The sequence below is a fragment of the Orcinus orca genome, chromosome 10 (genome assembly GCF_937001465.1).
Source record: "Orcinus orca chromosome 10, mOrcOrc1.1, whole genome shotgun sequence".
NCBI classification, from domain to species: domain Eukaryota; kingdom Metazoa; phylum Chordata; class Mammalia; order Artiodactyla; family Delphinidae; genus Orcinus; species Orcinus orca.
Window position 1 is genome coordinate 42,894,082 of NC_064568.1, and position 15,084 is coordinate 42,909,165.

At 44.3% G+C, this 15,084-nt stretch overlaps 1 protein-coding gene and 1 pseudogene across 1 annotated transcript in view; one reads left to right on the forward strand and one right to left on the reverse strand.

Moving 5' to 3' along the window:
* The window catches only part of SCN11A (sodium voltage-gated channel alpha subunit 11), a 137,861-nt gene that overhangs the window by 82,121 nt on the left and 40,656 nt on the right, over positions 1-15,084 (reverse strand). The window contains exon 4 of the mRNA XM_049693628.1: positions 2,353-2,487. The gene's annotated coding sequence lies outside the window, so the exon portion shown is untranslated. The remainder of the gene's footprint in view (positions 1-2,352; positions 2,488-15,084) is intronic.
* Positions 5,652-5,774, forward strand: LOC117195881 (uncharacterized; annotated as a pseudogene).

Genomic DNA, 15,084 nt, shown 5'->3' on the forward strand with positions numbered 1-15,084 from the left:
CACACAATGAGTGTGGCTACACTAGGGGAAGCACCGGGTGCTGTGGGAGCCCAGAGGAGGGCATTGTTACAAAGATGAAGTCATGGAGCTGAAAGGAAAGAGGGAAGAGTATGCATGTGTGAAAGCACTGAGGGTAGCAAAAGGCTTTTGTTTCTTATTTATGACTTTACCTATAATTACAAAAGCTACATAACCTTACTGTGTTGGCCATCTTCGGTTTGCCCTACAGGTCTCTCCCCATCCTTCTCCACCCTGCTCAGTGCCCATGAAGCTGATCCACATGGACCCCTCATTGGGGTCCCCTGAACTCTGGCTTCTGGTTGAGTTTGGCCAATGGGAGGCACCAGCAAGAGACCCAGAAAATAGGGGAGAATGAGGTTGGAGACTTCTTTCCCAGCTCTCTCCCTGATGGCTGCACGCACCACAGCTCCTATCAGATGGCCCATCCACAAAGCTTCTCCTCCAGTTATACAGCACCTCCCCCTGCCCCTTCAGATGCAGGGTGTAATGGCTCCCCACTCTCAGCACACCTGAGAACGGCACTGTCACTTGCTTCTGTTACTGTAACTCTGCCTGAACTTTTGTAAAGTGTCCCTTCAATAAAACATCCTCAAAATGCCCAGTTTGAATGTGCCATCTGTTTCCTGCCAGGGCTTGGGCTGATAGAATCATCCATTAAATAAAATTTAGAAAACAAGACAAGGAAATGATCACTCACCAAAGCCACCTAACACATGCAAATTTTAACATTTTGGTGTATTTCTTTTCCACAGTCTTTCTGTGGATATATTTACATAGCTGTCATTATGATGGGTATGCAATTTTACCCTATGAACTTTTCAATTAACATGATATCACAAACATTTTCCCAATGATAGATATCATTTAAGGATGTCTACCTTGTTCCAGGCAAAATTATTATCTCATTTAATCCTCAGAGCAACCTCATGAGATAAATATTATCCTTGGGGGATTTCTGAAAGGAAATATTCGTCTGGTGAATTCTTCTCCTAAGAGGCAGAGATTTTAACCTTACATCTTCCTTTGACTAGTGTTTCTCTCTAACTTTCTCTCCAGGTAAGGAGCCAAACTGGACAACCTGACCCTTAAACTTTACCCTAACCAGTAAGGGGAAGTCACAAAAGGATTGCAGCTGCACAACCAGAACCTTTTGGCATGGATCTGGTCCACACAACCTAAAATGCCAAAGGCCCATACTGAGGTTAATAAGAGTTCTGAGCCATAGGCTAAGCACTGTCAAACACTTTAAATGGATTATCTCTCATAGTTTCCCAAGAGAGCTACAGCGTAGATATTATTATATCATCCACATTTTACAGAAGAAAACATTAGGGCTTAGAGAAATGGAGACACTTGCCTATGATCCCGTAAGTGCTGGAGAATCTCAGTCCCAAACAGTCACTACCATGCAATTCCACCTACCTGCCTAGTTCTTCATACTCAAACTAAGACTCCCCTTCCTGAGAGAAGGGAGTCAGGAGGAGAAAGCCACACAGCTTCCAGCTGGGCTGCACTGGGTCGACGGCACCCTCACTGTGTGTGACATTCTTCCCTGGACATCAGCCTCACCACCACCGCTCCATTCATGTCACTCCCACAGGCATTCCACTGGTCCCACCATGACACCCTCCCACTCATCCAAGCCAGACAACCCAATGGTGGATATATCCTACAGGATGCCCCTTCATCCATTTTGGGTGGTGGCCTGCATAACAAGTTCCTAACTTTGGTGATTCATAAGCTATGTACGTTAATGTGGATTACAAGAATATATATTCTTCCTCCTTCATAAATCCCATAAGAAAATCAGAAAGAAAGCGAACTTGAACAGACTTTAACACGGTTTGATCTCAGTCCAAAGCCAATCCCAAGATTAAGTTGCTAGCTCTTCAGCAGAAAACAAAAACAAAACCCCTCATGTACATCAATTTCTGATTAAGTTCATTGGCCACAGGGAATTCAGAAAATATTTGGAGGATTTGCACCATAGCCTCAGATGGACACAAGACTTGAGCACATCATTTCTAGAAAAGTCCAATTCCTGACACAAAGTCCAGGGTTGCAAGCACCTACCAGGCCAGCCAGCCAGCCATCTCCTGTCCCCATGCCCTCATGCCCTCTCAGAGCATTTGAAAGGAGGAGAACCACCTGATGGACCCCATCACCTGAGCCATGTATCCTATACCTGGTCTCTGCCTCTGATTTGAGCAGGAAAAGGTTACAAAAGGCCTGTACTCTGTCTTGATGAAAAAAACAGGGAAAGTTCCATAGTGGCAGGTCCAGCCCTGAAAGGACAGAAGAACAGGGCTGCCCCCAGCCCAGAGGACTTACCTGCCTCCTGGTAAGGTGGCTCCAGGCAGCAGCCCCTGTGGTACCTCTTGAAGCTCTCCACAGAGCAAGTCTCTCGCAGAGTCCAAGCTCCTGCTCCTGGCAATTGAAGTCTTTCTGGGAGGGGCAGCTCCAAAGCTGGGTGGAGAGCATAGAGGAAGGGAAATGGGAAGAGAGCCAAAGTGATTTTAAAGAATCGTGTAGGAAACCCTGTAACCGGAGAGTGACTGAGATGGTACTTACATTTATACTTTGGAAGCATCTGCCTTTAATCAGTGCTTAATCTAACTCTGCAGAAAGCATCATTAATAAAGAAACAGGTTGTTTTTTTCTTTGGCCTCATCCAAGTGGGTGAGAAAATACGGAAAAGTCTATCTGAAAAGCCATGCTGTTTCTGCATTCAGCTTAGCCTGCAGGCCAACTAACTTGGGGGCTCTAAGGTCTCATCCCCCAGGACCTATCAAGTTCCACAACGTGAAACTGTTCACAAGACACCCATTCAGCTCCTCCTTCTTTCTCTTCTCTTGTGCCATCAACACTGGGGTTCAGACCTATGAAAATACATGCTTGCTTATATGTTTGTCATAAGGGACACCAGGAAGACCCCTTGGCTACCAAAGCAACCCCACAATGGACCTGTCACCAAACCCAAACTCTCCCATGTAGGCTTCTGTTTTGTTAATTCTTGGGGAAAAATGCAATCTTGCTGGGCAATGTCATACCATAAGCTATTTTCAGCCATTGCCACCTTACAGAGGCTGGCTGACAGCCAACTGAGGTAAAGGATACAAGATGTGTGTTTGTAAGGAAGCATGAAGTAGCAAGTAGGAAGTAGGTGTTGAAAGGAGTGCTGGATTGGAATCACAGGTAGATTTGGGTCCTGCCAGAAGGGGCATTGAATACTGGTCAAAAGAACTGGGCTCTACCACTCTAAGCTGTGTGATATTGGATGGATCACTCCATTTCTCTGAGCCCTTATTTTCTCCCTATAAAATGGGATAATCTTCCAAATCTCCTTAGTCTTAGGAAGCAAATGTGATAATAGCTGTGAAAACACTTTGCAAACACTAGATATAAGTATCTTAATTTAAGAGAGAAAAGGCCTGGTTGCTTTTCTACCTCTACTGACTCAACACCTAGACCCCATGGAGAGGATGAAATCACAGACATGGGATGGGATTAGTACCAGGCCTGGCACAGTGTATATGACCCGACTTCTTAAGGCAGTGATCAGAAATTCTAAACGCTTATCTGATTTTAGAGTGACTCTCAGAATAAGAGAAGATCAAAGAATAAAAGAAGTGCTTAGAGTTAATAAGCATTTTTTACGTGGATAAAAACGTGTGCATTTGAAGAGGTAAAGGAGGCCTCTAAATCCATTATCTTAAGAGGCCTTGGCCTTTTTTAATATAAACTCTTTGCAAATATTATTTTCCTAAGCTATTAAGTCAGATTCAGACTTCCCAATCTGAAGTTTCAAAGAATCTTTCTCGCTCCATCTTCAAGGAAGTGAAAATGATTCCAAATGTAAGGACTTAAGTGACTAAGAGTAAGAGAAACGCAGGCCGCCTGAGCACTATGGGGCTTGCATTCAGGACTTTCCCTAGATTGATGTCTCTTGTGGAGAACTTAGGGAAGGCAAACACGCGTCTGAAAAATGGAGCAGAGCACCTGTGCTGGGACTTCATAATGCAAGATGCCAATGCCAGAGCACCCACATTTGCATCCCTCGAGCCATATAGCATCGTCACCTCCCTCAAGTGCTAGCAGGCAGCAAGACCTTGCCAGTCTCAGTCCCACCATCTGATAAGCTGATCAGTTTCAGCATCAGTGGTCAAGGTGGTGCATCAGCTTTAGCAGCAGCCATGCCTTCCATCTGTTGATTTAGCAAAGATGACACTGAATCTCCACTATTGCAGAGCACCTGGAAATACCAAAATAAGACCTGGGCCCTTGAGCAGCCTGCAGTCTCTTTATGAGAAAGAAACCTGTCCAAAGAACTATAAAACAAGAAAGGGAGCATCAAGGGGCTGCAAGCAAGATGCAAACAGAGGCCTTCGCAGCATAGAGCAGAGAGCAACTCATTCCAAGAAGAGATGGGATTTGAGCTGAGGCTCAGAAAATGAGTAAGAACTCTATGTGAGAAAGTAGGGCTTTCCAGGAAAAGCATGAGCCAGGACACACAGGCCTGGAAGGATAGGACATGTGTAGAGAATCTCAAGTGGTTCCATGGGGATAGAAGAGGAGGAGGTTAAGATGAAGGGATGATTTGCATGGCCTTGCATACCACTTGGATACTGATGAGTATGAACTTGAACTTGTATTGAGTCACAGGCATGGCACTAGCACTGTCTTAGGCTTCTGATTATTTTATGAATAACCACCAAGTCCTGTTTCCCTAATATGCACCATGGCTGTAATCACACTGACAATCAGACATCCATGCAAATGAACAGATGTTAATGAGTGATGCTGAAGGTGTGATGTACACCACAGCAGAAGGTGAGAGCAGCCAAAGGGAACAGGACATTTTGTGGGGAAACTTGGAATGAGCAAACCAAGGAGAACTAGCTGTGACTGATGCTGAGGACACAGCTCTGAGGAAGTCCAGAACCCATTTCCTAGCATGCACTTGCCTTTAGGATCCTAAGGGAGGTTCCTAGATAGTTCCTTACAGAAAACATGCTTGTTGAGGACACAGTTTCATGATCTTGTTCACTGCTATGGCCCTATGCTTAAAAGAGTACATATTTAATAAGTGTTTAATAATTATTTATGAATGAATAAAAGAACTGCTAACCTCACAGTCCTTTCTGAAACCCAATGCAGGCTCCTCAATCCTGTCTGCCTTGTTCTGGGAAGGAAGCCCTGGCGTGTCCTGCTCTGTAAGATCTTGCTCTTCACTTCCATCCTTCATTTCCAGATGTACAAGCCCTTCTAACCTCTCACTGGACTGTCACAATGGCCTTCCCAACGGACAGTCTGCCTCAGCCCCTTCCTGGAAGACTGTCCCACGCACTGACCACTCCTCTCCCAGCCACATCCCTCTTCTCTGTTCCCTGCCTCGCTCAGTACAGAGGTATAGGTATATACAGAGGTACAGGTATTGCTAAAGCTGCCTTCCTCTTGCCTTTCTTCTTGCCCCTTCCCCCAATCCCTCCATCTCTCAATTCCTGATGCTTCATGACCATGCTATCCCTCTGTGAGCTTCCTCTACATGGTTAACCATCAATATTCCAACAGCGCAGTATATCACATACCTTCGTGATCAGCTCCACACCATTTCAAAACTATTTTAATCTATACTCGTACTTTCATAATTCATAATCAAATGAATCTTTTGCCTTTTACTAAAGATTCATGTGGAGAGGGACAAGTATGACTGTTGCTTCCATTTTTTGAGGGCTTGTGGGAATAAGCAAGCCTGATATTCCTGTGTATAAAAATAGACCTAGCGAGGGACTTTCCTGCTGGCCCAGTTTGTAAGGCTCTGTGCTCCCAATGCAGGAGGCCCGGGTTCAATCCCTGGTCAGGGAACTAGATCCCACATGCATGCCGCAACTGGGAGTTCACATGCCACAAGTAAGGAGCCCTCCTGCTGCAACTAAGGAGCCCACGTGCCACAACTGAGACCTGGTGCAACCAAATAAATAAATATTAAAACAAACGAAATTATTTTACATACTACCTTTGTGTTTTGGTTTAGGTTCCTCCAAAAGCATTAGACAAGTACTTCAGTGAAAGAGTTTGTTTGGGAGGTGAATCACAGGAAACAGGAGTGAGGGAGAGAGGAATAGAAAGCTAAGAAGGAGGAGAAGCCAACAAAGGGTGTGCACTTCAGATGATTACAGATATGGCAGACTGGGGCTCAGCCTCTCTGGGGAGCTTCTGAGGAGCTATGCAGAATTTACTTCAGAATTAGGAGGCTGGGCATTTGTCCTCTAGCTTACATCCCCTATTGGCTGAGGGTTGTCCACAGGGGCATTATGGTAATCAGCCTCTAAAATAGCCCCAGTGACCCTTACCTCTGATACAGTATTCATGTTCTTGTGTGGTCCTATCCCAAATTGAACAGGTATAACCAACATGATATTGCAGAAGTGACAGTGTGTAATTTCTGAGGCTTGGTCACAAAAGGCAACGTGCCTTCTCCCTGGATTGCCCCTCTGGAGAGAGCTAGCCACCATGCTGTGAGGACACTCAATCAGCCCTGGGGAGATTCTGCATGGGGAGGAACGGAGGCCTCTTGCCAAGAGCTGGCACCAACTTATCAGCCATGAGAGTAAGCCATCTTGGAAGCAGATCCTCCAATCTCAGTTGGGGGTAACTTCTCTCCATCCTCCAAATCTCTGGGCTATGCTTGCTCATGGGCTGAGAGAGCTCCCGTGGCTTTGGAGAAAGCACTGAGACAGAAAAGCCAAGAGAAGCAAGACAGACCCTTGAGGTGGGATGCTGTTAGTACACAAGAGCTGTCCAGCACAGCTTTAGCTGAAATCAGAGGTAGTCTGTCGGAATGTGTCAGGAGTACCGAAAGCATCTGCTATGCTCGGAAACTTCATAAAAGATGGTTCCTGTGTATTCTTCTTTCCCCTCCACAGGGTTTGCCAAATGGTTACATACATGTAGGTTGTGAGCAAGGCTTCAAAGCCCAGCTCATGAGATCTCCTGCAACACAACAGCAAAAACTGCTCCATCCTCTAACTCCTATCATTCACTTCTTGTACCTATATTTAGCGCTTAGTTCACTGCTTCCATTTTCTGATATGTATTTTTCAGGATTCTTTTGGTTGCAAGTAAGAAAATCCTAACCCTAGTATACAGTAAAAGCAAAAAAGATTTTATTGGCAGGGAACAGGAGTGTCATACAGAAACCAAGGGAAGAGAAGTTGCTGACTCTCATGGAATAGAACCAAAGATTGAAGACCTGCAGGACGTTCAGGAAGTTCTGCTTCTCCTCATCTCTTGGTTCTGTTGCTGTTCCCCAGCCTCTTTGCTCTCCTGTCTTACTGTACACTGGCTTTCTCTGGTCCTAGCTGACCTGACAGAAAATGGGCACTCTCAACCACTGTGTTTACATGCTGACCTTTTTCATTCTCAAAATTCCCAGGGAAGGGGCTGAGTGACCTCACCTGGCTCGGGGGCCTGACTCTAAACCAATAAACAGAGGATCAGGAAGCTAGAGGTCAGGGAGCTCCCAATGCCAACCTGGGGATAGATCCGGGAGGAGAACTCCTAAAGAACCCCCAAATGGGGACAGCACCAACATCATAATGTTTTAATGATTAAATAAGGCAATATGAATGAACTTCCTTTTGTACTCTTAAATGTTATACAAAGGTACAACTCTATTGTTATTTGAGAACCAGTGTAGTGTAGAGAGGAAACACATACACACACACACACACACACACAACTTAGAACTGAACACCTGGTCTTGAATCCCATCTTGTTCTGCCACCTAATAGCTGTGCGATCAATCCCTCTGTAAAATTCCTCTGAGCCTCAGTTTCTTCATCCATAAACACCTGGATGTACAGTGATAACACCTACTTGTACAAAGGATTCATGAGATTTAAATGACCAGGGGATAACACTTTGTAAGGTACAAGCTAAAATAAATGTTTGTGGCTGAGGTAAGAGAAAATGTTTATATACGTGATCTTCCACTATCTACCATGTCCCTGCCCCTCACAGGGATACAAATACACACACACTTCAAATTCTTTATACACACTCCAGCCCTGACCACATTTAAGCTCCAGGAGGTAGTAGCTACAGAGGATTGCTACTTAATTGTGCAGGAGGGAGGGGGGAAGAGGTGGTGGGAAGGAGGGAGGGAAGGAATGAGGCAGACAGATAGGCATGCCGCCAGCCTGAGGCTGGGATAGGTGGCCAAGTCTATATGGAAGCCCAGTGAGGGACTGGCTGGAAGTCAAAAAGGATATAATTAACTTAAGAATTGCAATAAACTTGTAGCCACACTTAATAGGTTTCAAATATTTTTTCTCAATTTACCCTGGCTTCGTTCTTCTCGGTTTGGTCTTGGGCTTGTTAGGGACGAAGGGAAGAGGTAAAGCCAAGGAAAAGTCTTAAAGGGGCAGCACCACCAAGCTTGTAAAAGGGAAGAACGGGTCTAGGCTTTCAGCAAAAACTCAGTGGCCTGCGTGACATCAGATATCTGCACAGTCAGTCCTTGGGGAACGCAAAGGAAGGGAGTTGAGCTGCAGCAACAGGAAGAAACACATCTGACCTGTCTGTGAAGCTGCCTTCCTGACCTCCCCCGCTTTCCATCCTTCCCCCCCCGCCCCCCGCCCCCTTCCCACCATCCCCTGGAGGCCGAAGGTGGTCCAGGGGCTGCAGTCAGTGTTCGAGATGACATTTCAGCTTTCTTTTTCTGCTCTTTCCTGACTAGGCAGAAAGAGGATGTTGGTATTTCTAGAGCAAATTTAAAGGCATCTGGAAATGAATGTACATAGAACAGAGACAGTATCTGCTAACTGAGGTTTAAGTTCAGAAATAGAATAACTGAGTGTCACAGGAGAAATCGGAAGACCTTCCTCCTCAGTTCACCATGTGGCCTCGGGTTAATTGTTTCATGTCAAAACCTAAACTGGATGAGACTCGGTTCTCTCTCTAAAATCCTGAGCACAGAACCTCCCCGGCTACTTCTGTATAAGGTGGCCCAACCAAAACCCCCAGGCATGCTTGACCCTGTGGCCATCTGTTGCCATTAAAAGAATGTGTCCTTTTATTGTCGCACAGATGTTAGTTGCCTGTCCCTCTGCTGTCACCTGTATCCAATCCTGTTGCCCCTCACTTCTGGCCCTGGAGGATCTCTCTTGGCTTTCCCCAACTCCACTGGACCCTCAGTTCTTTCTATTCACCTAAATTTCCTACCAACTTTCCTCTCAGGAATGAGGCAAATTTCTTTTGATGCCTTGAGTATAACAGTTTCAAAGATGCCCCATGTATTTTTTTACGTGCATGCCCCTGGGGTCTTACCCTCCACCTCAAGCAATTTCTCTGAGTATTTCTTTCAAATAAATAATATGCTCTTCCCAAAAGACATCTGAGTAAAGAAGTAGGTCTCCACATCATTGGATTGCCATAGTTTGGAATTAAAGGTAATGTTGTCTTATTTTGCTTGCTCTCAACTTATATTTAATTTCAGAAATTGAAAAGAAATCTTAGTTAATGTTTCCCCCCCCCCGAGGCCTCATTTTTAAGACATTTTAGCCAAGAGACACCCTGAAGTGAGCATATGAATACAGGCTCCTAGATGGCTGGAGAGTCAGACTATGGGGTCCCTCCACATCGTCTCCCTCCTCAGCTCACTCTCCAGGATGATCTGCGCCCTGGGCAGTCCAGTCTGTTAGCACCTTGGCTCCTTGGAAGGCCAGTGAGACCCCCTCCCCCAGCATGGTGTCTCCTTCTGAGAAGGGAACAGTGCACTGGGCTGTTGGCACACCCTGACTATGGGACCCTCAATGTGACCCCAGAGCCCCGGGACCTTGCTCAAGAGGACGGACCTGTGTAGGCGCTCCTTCAGCTCCTCCGAAGGTCCAGGCTTCCCTGTCTCCCCATGCTTAGGCCCGTCCTCCACCATCAGGGAGCCCAACAGGCCTGAGGTAGGGACAGATCTGCTATCAGGGCCTCTTCAGGGGCCCAGGGTCTCACAGCCTCAGTGACTCAAAGCTATGGCCCCTGCTGCCCCAGTTCAGTTATTACCACCCCAGTGCCAAATCCAGAAACATAACTGTCTGATGAGAGTCCCTGAGAGCCAAGGTGTGCATTCACACATACCTGATCACACACACACACACACACACACACAGAGCCCACTAGAATACAGCTGTGAAAGTAAATAAACTAAGAAAACCTAAAACTGCCTGACTTCCTCTATAAGTTTGGGCTCTCCACACCCCAGAAACCATGGGGTTAAGAAAAGGAGGCTCATAGGCCAGCTGATCCCATAGGTGAGACAAACTAGCAAGCAGGCAGACAAAAGGCTCCCTTAATCAGTGCTACCCTGGTTAAGGTTCACTTCCCTGACTTTACCTCATCTGCCCTCACGCCAGATTTGCCCAAATCCACACTTGTGCTCCCACTAGGCCCTTGCGTGAGCTGCCCTCTCCTCTACTTCCTCCCCAGATCCACACCAACATTCAGAACTGGTTTCAGTCCTTTCCTCCAGGGAGCTTTCCTCACAGCAAGGCCAAACTTTGCTGATACTGACAAATACGGTCCTCTCCTTCCTCCTCTGACGGCTTCATGTTGGATGAGCCTCATCCCCCCAGTTAGGTTGAAAGCTGGTCCAGAGTAAAGACTGTATCCTTTTCCCTTGCATTTCTCAGCATGGAGCCGAGAGTTCATGCTCATAAACTAACACTCAAGTTCCCTATTAAATGGGACAAGAATGCTAGATGAGAGGTGGCTCAGCTGCTTCTAGAAATACACTAGTGCTTCAAAGCTCAAGGAAGGCAGGAGGAGGGAGGGAGGGAGGGAGGGAAGGCATGCATTAAAAGCTTATGGAATACACAAAAGAGCTGAGCATCAGAACAAAGACTCATTTAAAAGGGCAAAGGAAACACTAGACGGCTGTTAATGGTGAACTGAATATGATAAATTATTACTTAAATCACTTGGTTTCACTCCTTGTTGTTATGCACAGTTAATTGGAGGGAACAAAATGCTGGGCCTCCCTGAATGGGGAGGGGAGGTGGGAGCAGTCTCAGGCTTGTAGCCTCTCCAGGACCACAGAGCCATCATGCAGAGATGACAAGTACTGGGCCAACCTCCCACTCTAGCCTCCCGTGGTGGCTGGGTCCCATTACCCGCACTCTGGTGCTCCTTTAGCTGGAGCTGTTGGCAGCCAGGTGGCCTAAGAGAGACAGAATCAGAGGGCTGGGCTGAGTGGCAGGTTCTGAACACCAACCCTGCCCCTGCTGGACCCCACTCAGACGTCTCGCAACCTGAAGAAAGCCAGGTGGCCTCAATAGCAGATTAACTGCTATTCAAAAACTTGGATTCTGATGCTTTTTTTTTCTTCTTATGTTTCTATTCTATTCATTATATCCTGAGTTCCTCCTAAATTATAAACCACTTAGACACAGAAATGAGTAAGACACAGCTTCTACCTTCACTCAGTTGGGAGTGCAAATACAAGCATATTGAACTCATTGTGGGCTGCATAGAAAAAAAAATCTTTCTAACACTTAAGACAAAGAATGTGTTAGAGTCTGGGAATAAATTAATAATTCCACGGTGAAAGGGAGAAGAGGCAGACAAAGTGAGCCTGATAACACCATCATCAAAAAGAGAAATTTAGGGCTTCCCTGGTGGCGCAGTGGTTGAGAGTCCGCCTGCCGATGCAGGGGACATGGGTTCGTGCCCCGGTCCGGGAAGATCCCACATGCCGCGGAGCGGCTGGGCCCGTGAGCCATGGCCGCTGAGCCTGCGCGTCCAGAGCCTGTGCTCCACAACGGGAGAGGCCACAACAGTGAGAGGCCCGCGTACCACAAAAAAAAAAAAAAAAAAGAGAAATTTAGAAACATATAGAACTGTTATAGACCACGATTTCACAAGTAGTGCTTATATGACAATTATCAGCAAGGCCTAGAGAGTTATAGTTACAGGATAATGGCAGACAACATTCAAATGTGGAAATCCACATGCCTACAGGACAATTTAACAAACATTAGCAAAAGATATTCTTATGATTATAGACATAGAAAAACAGAGTTATAGCACAGGTATAAGTTTGAAGACCATGTTCCTTTTCCTAATTTAAATTTATATTTAATTTTATTTTTAAACACTATTCTCAACCTTCAGTTTTATCACAAGAAAAAATTAATTGCTATACTCCTCTCCATGAAACTTTTGTATAAATAAATGTAATCTCAAGAGAAAAAAACTTTTTCACAAGTCTGTTAATTAGAGGCTCATAGGTTCTACTTGAAGTCAGGAGTCAGAACTGAAGAGATATATATATATATATATATATTTATATTTATACACACACACACACACACATATATACACATATCGCAAAATCAAAACAGTAACAAAGAAAGGAATATGAGATAATGGTTTTTATATAAAGAAAATGTGAAGCTTAAAGAGGACCCTGGACTGACATGGAGAGCTAAATACCCTAAATAATTTTGCAATTGAAACAATTAAAATACTGGATAAAATATTAAAAGATGAAAAATTAAAATATTTTAAAAGCTCTGAGGACTCTAGAGATAAAGAGAAAACAGAAACCCTTGGATGAAAGAGAGTGTTAGAACTATCTTTTACCTAAAGGACCTCTGCCACGCCCTCAAGCCCTTATGCTGCTGTTTAGATGGCTACCCAGAGTATGGAGCAGGAGAGAAAGTCTGGGGGCCCCTAAAGTGGAATATGTAAGAGGAGTCCACTGTGTAAAACTGGAGCATCTAAGGGCTACACCCACAAAGTAAGGTGAACAAGAAATAAAACTGCCTCTAGAAGGAGGCTAGCAGAAACAAATACAAATCCTTTCTGGAGAAATTCCACTCTGATCCAGGCTTCAAGCAATTCCCACAAGTAAGGTTTTAATAAAAATTAGTAGTTCACAATCCAACTCACAAAACATAGAAAGAAATAAGTCACCATCAGTGAGAGCCAGTCAAAGCAATGGACAACACAAAGATTTTAGGTACTAGAATTATCAGACAGAAAATTTAAGAACTAACAGAAAAAATGTGAGGAAACAAGAAACTATAAAGAATGATCTTGGCAAATTTTAAAATGAAACAAACAGAATGTCCATAAATTAAAATATTTAGCAACTGCAAGTAGAAATGTAGTATGCAAGTTATACAGCAGAGTAGACACACAGGCAGAGAAAATTTTAAAACTGGAAGATAAATATAAAGAAATTAAACCAAAGTGCAGCAAAAGAACACAAAATGATGCAAAACAAGTAAGCGGGGTTAAGAGACATGGAGGATAGATTAAGAAAGCCTATTGTAAGTCCAATTAAATGGGCACTTAGGTTATTTCCGTATCTTGGTTATTGTAAATAAAAATGTACCATCTTCTAAGCATACAGTTCAATACTGTTAAGTGTTCACATTGTTGTGAGACCAATCTCCAGAACTCTTTTCATTGTGCAAAACTGAAATTCTGCACCCATTAACTGGCTATTCTTCCTTTCCCCCGGCCCCTGGCAACCACCATTCCACTTTTTCTCTCTGAATTCACTACTCATAGGTATCTCATATAAATGGAAGCATAAAGTATTTGTCTTTTTGTGACTGGCTTATTTCACTTTGCATAGTGTCCAACAATCTCCATTCTTTATATATATATATATATATATACACACACACACACAATGGAATATTTCTCAGCCATAAAAAAAGAATGAGATCCTGCCATTTGTGACAACATGAATGGACCTTGAAGGTATGATGCTAAGTGAAATAAGTCAGATGGAGAAAGACAAATACCATATGATTTCATTCACATGTGGAATCTAAAACAAAACAAAAACAAAACAAAACAAACAAACAAAATAAAACAAAACCAAACTCATAGATATAGAGAACAGATTAGTGGTTACCTGAGAGGAAGGGGTATAATAAGTGAAAGGGGTCAATTGCATGGTGATGGATGGTAACTAGACTTGTGATCAGCACCAACACTCCTTCCATGAGAGTTGACTCCACATCATGTTTGCAATTCTTGACAGTTCTGCTTACCACCTGTATGACTATTACTATTTTTATTTAAATCAAGTCAATTTTTAATCTTAAATATATTTTTATAAAATAATCTATGTCACTATGACACATTAAAAATTAATAATACTTGCCGTAAATAGAAAATAATCCTAAAAAAGCAATATAACGAAGACAACATGATGTGATTAGGCTTTAAACATGATAAGCAATGATAAAGACAAGCCCCTTACCATGGCTCACAGACCTGGCATGGTCTGGCCTTGCCCCCTGCAGCCTCCTGTCGCTTCTTTCTTCCCCTGGCCACAACAGCTTCCTTTCCTGTCCTTAGTGCTCTCCATGCCTCCTGAAGCTACAGGGTATTTGCACATGCTGTCCCCCCCTGCACCCCAGAACCCTCTTCCCCACCACACTCTTAGCGCACTTAAACTCCTTCCAGCCTTTCAAATATCAGTGTAAGATATTTCCTTGGGAATACTTCACAGACGTCCCTGATTGTGCCAAATCCTCCCACTCTCAGGCCTCAGAGCACCGCAAGTCTCTCCTTAGCACTTATCTCAGGGGTAGTTTTCTATTTGTTTATGAGATCGATTAACATCTGTCTTTTCCTCTGGATTCTTTAAATTCCTCCAGGGCTATGACCACTCCTGGTTTTGCTCACCATTAAATTTCCAGTATGGTGCCTGATACATTATAGGCACTCAATGGTATCCGCTGAGTGAATGAGTGGATGAATGAATGAGTGAATGAATGATTCTTAGATTGTTGAGACATAAAGTAGTAAAGTCCGGCAACTCCTTGTGGGTGTAACTTTTCTCTTCCTTACTCAACTTCTGGGTTCCCAGTTTGATAATGAGGCATGGGAGACACTACAAGCTTTCTCCAGTGGGGTCAGAACTTCTTCCTGGGACCATGAAGGCATAGCAGGGCATACTGCTCACAGGTTTTGAGAAGCAGAGCTTTCTGAACCTTATGAGTCCTCCAGACACTGCCATTTCCATGTCCATTTTCTGCAGACCTCTGC